At 35.7% G+C, this 10,180-nt stretch overlaps 1 long non-coding RNA gene across 1 annotated transcript; it reads left to right on the top strand.

Annotated features, from left to right (window-relative positions):
* The first annotated feature begins 939 nt into the window (after positions 1-939).
* Positions 940-9,805, top strand: LOC136328994 (uncharacterized). The gene is made up of 3 exons (XR_010730126.1): positions 940-980; positions 3,161-3,246; positions 9,562-9,805. It is a non-coding gene; the product is annotated as an uncharacterized lncRNA (long non-coding RNA).
* Positions 9,806-10,180: the final 375 nt, after the last annotated feature.

Below are 10,180 nucleotides of genomic sequence, written 5' to 3'. Positions count from 1 at the left end.
CACATAATATAAGATGGACAATTTTATAAGTAGAGTCACAAGAAGAGTAAAATATGTAAAGGTTCAAACTTCTGTCAGTAGTCATTGTTCAGCAAAAGTAAATATTTAAAATCATACAAAGGCACAGTAAAGGAAGAAATTAAATTTTTCAAGTGTACCCAGAACAGCTCCTGAGTTTACTCAATTTATATTTTAAAAAAAGCATCTCAAAAATAATTTAAAGATTACTAACCCTCAGTGTTGTATTCATATAAGCAGTTTAATTACCATATGAGACAGGGACCTAACTTCATACATCTACCCACATACAAATCGTCCTGAAGATTACTTTTCCAGAGAATTGAAATCTGGAGAAGAGAAGCCTCCTCATTCTGTCATCAGTGTCTGCTGATTTCTGTGAAGCCTAAAGGCACCCAAGCTCAGAAAGGTAAGTGGAGTAGAAGGCTTGTCATTCATTACCTGGCAGTATAGATTGTGTTGTCGTATCTGACCCCAAGTTCTGCATGGTCAACCACCTCTGCATTGAGTACCCAGGGGATAATTCATCATAAATGAAAATACTCTTGGTAAAGGTAGGGGAGGAGTCCAGTGGTCATGGCTGGAGCTGGGATTTATGACATTTTAATAAGTTAATTAACTGTGGTACTCATTGCTTTTTAAAGAATGAGAATAGCATCTGCATGTACATGCTTATTAAGAAAGCTATCTGAAGGCATACAAAATGCTTGTTAGGGAAGATGTCTTAGGATGAATTAAAATACAGAGTTTTATAAAGTCTAAGCCTATACCTTAGTCATAAAAATTAAAGAATTATAGGTTAATGATGCTATAAAAACCTGATAGGGTTACATTTGTGGGTGTGTGCTAAAATTAAACTGGGTGTGCCAGTTCAGATATATCAAGGCAGTGCTAACAGGAACAAGTTAATTTCATCCCAAAACAACCAGTATGCCTGGATATTTGAAAAGATCCTGAAACTAGTAAGTAAAAGGTTCATAAATGGAGGGGAAAATCTTGATGCATCATTATTTTTGAGACATTTTAATATAGTCATAGAAAAATATTGCAAAAAATAAATTTATCCAGAAATGATTCTAGATTCTAATGCAATTGAATATTAATAAATTTCAAAACATAAAGAAATTTAATTCTTTATGTAAACTAAAGCATATCAAAATTAGCACAACAGGTTAAAATTGAAATCAATTGAGAAAATTATCAAAAGTCACATCTGTCTTCTGTAACAATAAGTACAGTACTGCATTGACAGATATGAAAGTAGAAAGAAAACTAAATAAAAAAAGAAGCCTGTGTTCTTAAATGGAAAGACTAATTTTTATGATATAAAAATTTTTCTCAAAATTTTAGTGCATTTATTAATATTCTTATTCAAATCCCAATGTAACTTTTTTATAATTTGACCAAGTGATTCTAAAATTAATTTGAAAGTATAAACAGAAAAGTAATAATTGTTTTCAAGAAGGAAGAATTTAATTTTAACAAAATATTAAAATATAGAAGAGTTAGAACTTATTGACAAGTATACAAAAAGCCAGAGTCTTAACCATGACTGAATAGCTTGGTTGGTTAGAATGTTATCCCAATATCTGAAGGTTGCTGGTTCAGTTCCTGGTAAAGTCACATACAGAAACGGACTGATGTTTTTGTATCTCTCTCTCTCTTTCTCTCCCTCTCTCTCTCTCTCTATCCATTTGTTTCTCTCTAAATCAATAAGTAAGTTTAAAAGAATAAAAGGCATATGCTCAAAATATACCCCATTATACATACCATATACTTTCAGTATCTGGGTAAACCTGTATGACATATAAAAGAAAAGGTAAAAATTTTAACCCAAAATAATCATAGCTCATTTACAAGAGGGGTGCAAAATTTAATCTATTTAAATTATGGAGAAAGAAGGACTTTCTAAACTGAAAGTCAATTGGAAGAAAGAAAAGGAACAAGAAGAAGAGACAAAAGCAATGGAACACTGTTATAAATTAAATGCATTATTTTTAAAAAAAGAAATAAAACTAAAACTAGAGCAAAGTAAAGGAATAGACTACATAACGTGCAAAAACTGTACTAGAAAATAAAAAAGAGGATTAAAAGATAAACAATAAGTTAGGGGAAATATGTGTAGAGAATACATCAATTCAAAGTGATAATGTCTTTATTTTGTATAGAGTTCATATAGATTAATACATCCCCAAGTGGGGTAGGGACCACACTGCTAATGTTAAACTCAAATGCTGAAAGGGCCTGGGTGACTAATGGGGACAGGTAAAGAGGGCAGATAGAGCATGTGAGCAGCAAATGGAAGATGGCAGCTCAGGTTTGGGGGTGGGGTCGGGGTGGGTTCCAGCAAAGTGTTCTCATGCTGGGATATAAACCCAGTATTACCCAATCTTCTGCTTTTTCAGAGGAAACCAAAAATTCAGACTTTTTTAATGCTGGCCAAATTGTTTAATGATGTGCTGACAAAACAAAACAAGGACGGTGAGCTATAAACCAAAGAATCACCAGTTTACAGTTTCTAACAGGCTGGAACAGACAATTAGGTAAGGAGAAAATACTACTAGTATTTATTAGTAAAAATACCTGAAACTAAGATGCGGCTCAACTACTCTTCTTGTTTGTGAGTTAGCGACGTGGTGCTCACCTATATAGGGAACTCTTTAGAATGTAAGACATTTCCAACGAGTAAGATGCAATACAGGCAGCATCTGGTTGCTCTCCCTTTCTAATCCCCAGTGGCTCAACATCTCACATGGGGCCTGCCCTGGCCCCTGCCATGAACATCTATCTCTTCAGTAGCTACCCTGGATGACATACACCCAAATACTTACATTCTCCTGTTCTTGCTGTTGTTTCATCCTGGAATGTTCTCTCTTCTTGATAAAGAAATTTAATTACTCTTTAAAGCTTAGTTGAAATGTTACTGCACTGTAAAAACCAAAACTGAATTAACTATAAAATCAACACATCTGTTGAGTTTCTGTTCTGTGCCAGACAGTGGGGAAACTATGGCAGTGAACAAGATAGAGATGCTTCTGCCTTCATGGAACTTACACAGTACTTAGTCCATGTACTATATAGCCCTTAGCATATTTCTATTTATAATCACTAGTCATTAGATATTGTTTTCTTTCCCCACCAGACTATGAGTTCCTTGAGAAATTGAATGTCTCCCCATAACACCAGCTTTTTCAGGAATCCATTTTTTTTATTCTCTACAATTTCAAGGTTTGTAAATAGTTCGAATATAGAAAAGACATTCGATATATGCTTGTTAAATGTGGGAGGGGAGCTATCTTATTATAAAAGACCACCATGACTATGAAATCGTAAACTTTCTGTGGAAAGAAAACTCAAACCAGGATAAATTTTTTAAAGTAATTTGGAAGTCAAAACTATTCATCACCATTTCCCAGTACATTGCTATATTCTGCTTTCCCTAAAAATGTGACAAAAACACTGCAACATTAATCAATTCAGATATCTGCTAATCACTCTTACAGTTAATTTAAGCAACAGAGAAAAGAGTCAGTATTCTTAAATTAACCCTGCAGAGATATATTAGCATAGCAGCATAACACAAAATCCATTTTGACATCTGGAGTTTCACGCAGTAACTACACTCAAAACACGAGTATATTTGTCATGTCCTCTTAAAGTAACTGTAAAATTATTTCTTCTGGTATTAAGTCATAAAATATTTCTATCACAGGATTATCCTGGGTCACGTTGGCTAAGGTCTACAGTCTTGGCTAGGAAAATAATAGTCTTCATTATCAAAATACAAAGTGAGACTACAGAATTTAAAATCACATTCAATGCTGTTCTGGCTATGAGTTGCTGCAGTGCTTTGTAGGGTATGTTATATGACTTATCAGGCTCTCCTTCTGCCTCTCTTCTTCTGTGGACTAAAATTTCTTGAAGGTGAGAAGACAAAGAACATGTACCTTATAGTGCCTTGAGCAATGACTTGCATTTGGTAGGTGAGCAGTGAAAGTTGTGTGACTATTAGAATATGTATTTTATTTTATCACGTAACATGAAATATGAACTTTGCATTTGAAAGCTTACCATGCCAACATTAAAATGTTTCTAATATTTCACTTTTAAATCATTTGCATTCTTTCATAATCTTTAATGTGAAATGCAGAAAATGAGCAGAAGAGAGAAGTCAGATGACCTAAATAATGAGAAAACCAGTAAATGGGTTCTTACCTTAGACTAGAGTCTTGTTTATTTATAGATCACCATTAAAAGATTAACTTAAACTAATATGCCATGAGATATCTCATATTAAATACTAGAATCACCCAGAGCCACAGAAAAAAAAATTCAAGTATTTATTCTGAAATATTTATTGAATGGAATAAATTGTCCTTAAAAATAATTATTCAGCCCTGGCTGGTCGGCTCAGCGGTAGAGCATAGGCCTGGCGTGCGGGGGGACCCGGGTTCGATTCCCGGCCAGGGCACATAGGAGAAGAGCCCATTTGCTTCTCCACCCCCCCCCTCCTTCCTCTCTGTCTCTCTCTTCCCCTCCCGCAGCCAAGGCTCCATTGGAGCAAAGTTGACTGGGGCACTGAGGATGGCTCCTTGGCCTCTGCCCCAGGCGCTAGAGTGGCTCTGGTCGCGGCAGAGCGATGCCCCAGAGGGGCAGAGCATCGCCCCCTGGTGGGCAGAGCGTCGCCCCCTGGTGGGCGTGCCGAGTGGATCCCAGTCGGGTGCATGCGGCAGTCTGTCTGACTGTCTCTCCCTGTTTCCAGCTTCAGAAAAATACAAAATATATATATATTTATAAAAAAATATATAAAAATATATATATTTATAAAAATATATATAAAAATATATATATATTTATAAAAATATATATAATTATTCAAAGATAGGAATTAGCTTATTTTTGGGAATGATAGTCATTCATAGAAGACATCAATCATTCATTTATAAAATGTTTTTGAGAGTCAATATTGTAGATAGAGTTGTCACTAAAAACATACATATGACATTGCTCCTTTCGCCCAAGATGCTATTGTCTGAAAAAAGGAGAAAACATAGTCATAGTTGGGGAGTCAGCTCCTTTTGTTAGCCAGAGTTGTATATAAAGTTGTTGACTTGGAGTTATTAACAAGGTACTATCCACATTTGTTTCTCTACTTTTCTGTTAGGAGGTCATGTCAGAGAAATGACTAATACTTCATATAGTCATAAAGTACTGAGTTTGAAGAGTTCATAGACATCATCTAGTTTCTCCCTTCTTCTTGTATATTAAAAAGTAAAGTCCACAAAAGTTAAATGCATTTTTCAGAAACACCCACAACACAGCAACAAATCTGAGCCAAAAATGTAAGTTTTCAGCCCCTTTATTTTTTTCTACTAACAGCACACTATAGTTATCTTTAAGAAAAATAAGGTACTACCCACATTTATACAGAAAATCCAAATTGTTTCTAACATTAACATGCCCAACTATGTATGTTCTTGTCTTTCAATTGACTTTTAGCAATTTTAGCTCAGCTGTAGTCCAGCGACACCCCCATAATAAAATGCACATCTCTTTTATACATATTTTATAATTTGTTTTAAGTTGTATTTTACAAGGTGTCTAAGTTTTTCTCTGGTATCCTGATTTTAGGTAATAGCAGAAAACAACAACAAGAGCAAAAATATAAAATAACACTCCTTGATCTAGACCTGTTTAGTGTACCAAAGAAAAAAATGCACCAGGGCTGCAGGCACATGAAAACATGTCAATCAGATGTAATTGCTCTCCAAGAGAAACACTTTTCAAGCAGTAGAAAAGAACTCATACTGAACACAAGGCTTTGTAGCAGCAACTAATCTACTAATGACAAGCTCAGTTTGTTATTCTCAACTCGTTATTCAAGATTTAACATTTGAAACATGACAGAAAAGGACAACCTGACCAACTCCTAACTCTAAAACAATTATAAAATTGATGTGTGCAGGCATTTATAAGATATATAAACAATAGCTGGATAAATGATAGATAGATTAGATAGATAGATAGATAGATAGATAGATAGATAGATAGATAGATAGATAGATAGATGGTAGATAGATAATAAATGGATAGATAGCATGTAGATTTAAAGATATTTTATTATATTATTAATAGTTCCTGAGAATAAAAGTGCCTTTTAAGTACTTTGTGATTATTTGTACCAGTGCAGTCAAATATCAGAACTCCAGCACATTTTTAAAAAATTCCTCTGCTTTTCTGCACAATAACTCTTAAGGACACTCAATAGGCCAATCCGCCTGAAGACAATGAAGCCCACCTCCCAGGGGGTACTATTTGAAGGCTATATTTGGCTGGATGCATATAAAGACAGCTTTAAAAGTCTTTCAATATCTTTTTCCATTATTGCAGAGTCTACTTAAATGGAAACTTAATAATCTCTGCAACAAAAGGCCATTGCTAACTCTAAAAAGAAAGAAATGGCCTCAATTTTTGCTGCTTACATTCATTACCCAAAAATTGAGATGTCATATTTTTATAGCACCAAGAGTTGGAGTATTCAATAACTAGAAGGTATAAAAGTTAAAAAAAAAAGACAAATAAAAGAAAATAGTAACAAGTAGAATAGTAAGCCTCAGCCAAGATCCCCACTGTAATCTCCACTTAAATATACTAAAGTTGGAGCCCAGCTATTAAGACACCATAGTTCTCTAAAGTGCCATATTGGGAAACACCTATAACTATTTATTTATGAAACTTATTTTAAGTTTTAAAATAATTGATTTTCAGTTTAAATAAGGCCACACAAACAGAAAGAGTATATAAAAGCAGATATAATGGTAATTGAGCAGACAAGATTCTTAGATAGGGTACTTTCTTCTCTACTCATAGTATTGCCTCAGTTCATACGAGAAGGATGTGGCTGAAACACTTTTGGCTAATCTTTTCACCTCCTAAAAGTTCCTCTCAGGCATATACAAGTAGCTAATCACTTTGTTCATAATATGGGGTACAGATTAGCCACATGTCACTAGCAGTGATGGTTATAAGATAGAGCCAGGCTGAACCCCCTCCCTTTTCCTCTACATGTGACCTCCAGGCCATGAGAATGGCTTCTAAGTGGCTTTGTCTGTGTGGACTATTGATAAGAGCAGGGGTCCCCAAACTACGGCCCGTGGGCCAAATGCAGCCCCCTGAGGCCATTTATCTGGCCCCCGCCGCACTTCCGGAAGGGGCATATTTTTCATTGGTGGTCAGTGAGAGGAGCACAGGATGCATCCACATCCTGTGCTCCTAGAGTACTGTATGTGGCGGTGCCGCAAAGCGCAGCATTGCTCACGTACAGTACTACGTTTTGTTTTTTATACTTTAAAATAAGATATGTGCAGTGTGCATAGGGATTTGTTCATAGTTTTTTTTTATAGTCCGGCCCTCCAATGGTCTGAGGGACAGTGAACTGGCCTCCTGTGTAAAAAGTTTGAGGACCCTGGATAAGAGTGTTGGCAGACACTGTAATGCACAGCCCAGATCCTCCTTCAAGGAAGGACTTGTTACACCAACTGCTGGCCTTTAATGTCAGCTCCTCTGGGAACTGTCTGAGTCATCAAGAGCCACTGCCCTCTTCCCAAGATCACTCAACTTCCGAGGGCAACCTACACCCAATAACTAATTGATATAGAAACATAGAATAAAAGCCTTTCATCTCGGCCCTCCCCAGAAAAACTCTGAACGTCCATTCTAGTTCTAGAAATCCCAGAGTCATCTGAGGCTGTTATTGGACCGGCATCAACAGCACGACTTCCTTCCTTGTCTACCCCCTGCTTCTGTGCTTCCTCTTTCATAAGTGTAGATCCCTGATTACTCATTAATTACTCATTGATAAACATTCTGTGCATTAAACTTTGACTCAGGGTTGTTGCCCGGGGAACCCAGTTTGTTAATGTTCTAGATCAGGGGTAGTCAACCTTTTTATGCCTACCGCCACTTTTGTATCTGTTAGTAGTAAAATTTTCTAACCACCCACCAGTTCCACAGTAATGGTGATTTATAAAGTAGGGAAGTAACTTTACTTTATAAAATTTATAAAGCAGAGTTACAGCAAGTTAAAGCATATAATATTAATTACTTACCAAGTACTTTATGTCGAATTTTTGCTAAGTTTGGCAGAATAAATCTTTATAAAACAACTTACTATAGTTAAATCTATCTTTTTATTTATATTTTGGTTGCTCCACTACTGCCCACCATGAAAGCTGGAATGCCCACTAGTGGGCAGTAGGGACCAGGTTGACTACCACTGGTCTAGATTCTATATAGTAAGAATCTGTTTAGGTTTCTAGGTCTAAAGCTCCCTCTTCAGCTTCATTTACCAAAGTCCTGAACTTGGATGTAATGAGCACATTTTAGCTATTAATAAAAATTGTATTTGACTTTCCTTTTGGCTATTGCCATCATGTCACAGCTCACATGTCATTGGAGTAGATTAGGAGTGGGCAATAAAATTTAAGCATCAAAATCCCACTCCTAACCTTTAATAAAGCCTACTCCTGAAGTCAAATAGAAAGAAATAGTATAAAAATCCAGAAATGTCAAACCTTCTTCATCAAATCATTTAAATTTGCCCTCTTGAGATTCCTCATTTCCATGACAACTATAAGGAGGAAGAGTTAGTGAATAGTTTGCAAATTGCAGAAAAGTTTTGGAGACTGAGGAATTTAGGAGTTAAATTTAGCTAGTTTAATTAAATTAAAATAAACTATTCTTTGTTGTTTCATAAATGAAGACAATATGTATCTGAAAGAATAACTTTTTTACCCATTCCCACCAAAAAGAGCAAGAGATGCCCCATTTTCAAAAAATACAGTCTTGAGAAAAATCTTCATTTAACTACTTGGAACATTATGAAAGAATTCACATATCAGTACAAACTACCTGGCCAGCATTTGTAGGCAGAGAAGAATGATACAATGTTAATGTACCCTCCAAGTAGCTGGCACCATGATCTGATATTTATTTAAGTAAATTTATTTTCTCTGTGTTGCTGAAGAAAGCTTAACACTTAGATGGCTGAGTTCTACCTACATGAAAATATAAGGATTATCCTCCTTTTTCTAATGTTATCATACTATGAACCTGCAAATACTTTTTTGCACAACAAAATGAAAGGAAAAGTTATCTTGACAACCCATAGTATAGTCAGAATCCATAATATTTCAATCAAGACACTTAATCTAGTACTTAGACATTTTCTTCCATCAAAAAATAAATGTATCAAAACAGCAATGAGATACCACCTCACACCTGTTCGATTAGCTATTATTAGCAAGACAGGTAATAGCAAATGTTGGAGAGGCTGTGGAGAAAAAGGAACCCTCATACACTGTTGGTGGGAATGTAAAGTAGTACAACCATTATGGAAGAAAGTATGGTGGTTCCTCAAAAAACTGAAAATAGAACTACCTTAGGACCCAGCAATTCCTCTACTGGGTATATACCCCAAAAACTCAGAAACATTGATACGTAAAGACACATGCAGCCCCATGTTTATTGCAGCATTGTTCACAGTGGCCAGGACATGGAAACAACCAAAAAGCCCGTCAATAGACGACTGGATAAAGAAGATGTGGCACATATACACTATGGAATACTACTCAGCCATAAGAAATGATGACATCGGAACATTTACAGCAAAATGGTGGGATCTTGATAACATGATACGAAACGAAATAAGTAAATCAGAAAAAAACAGGAACTGCATTATTCCATATGTAGGTGGGACATAAAAGTGAAACTAAGAGACATTGATAAGAGTGTGGTGGTTACGGGGGGGAGGGGGGAATGGGAGAGGGAAAGGGGGAGGGGGAGGGGCACAAAGAAAACAAGATAGAAGGTGACAGAGGACAATCTGACTTTGGGTGATGGGTATGCATCATAATTGAACGACAAGATACCCTGGACTTGTTATCTTTGAATACATGTATCCTGATTTATTGATGTCACCCCATTAAAAAAATAAAATTATTTAAAAAAAATAAAATAAATAAATGTGTCATGTCTTTGTGAGGCAGATCAATAATGCTAGCCAGTTTTACAGAAGAGAAAACAAAAATTAAATTTAAATTACTTGCCCAATAAAAGCTGCTATAGACTAAATATTCTTGTCTCCCAGAATTCAGATGCTGTA

Source organism: Saccopteryx bilineata, chromosome 3, assembly GCF_036850765.1.
Source record: "Saccopteryx bilineata isolate mSacBil1 chromosome 3, mSacBil1_pri_phased_curated, whole genome shotgun sequence".
Lineage (NCBI taxonomy): Eukaryota > Metazoa > Chordata > Mammalia > Chiroptera > Emballonuridae > Saccopteryx > Saccopteryx bilineata.
Note: the sequence above shows the minus strand (reverse complement) of the source record. Positions and strands in the feature narration are given on the sequence as shown.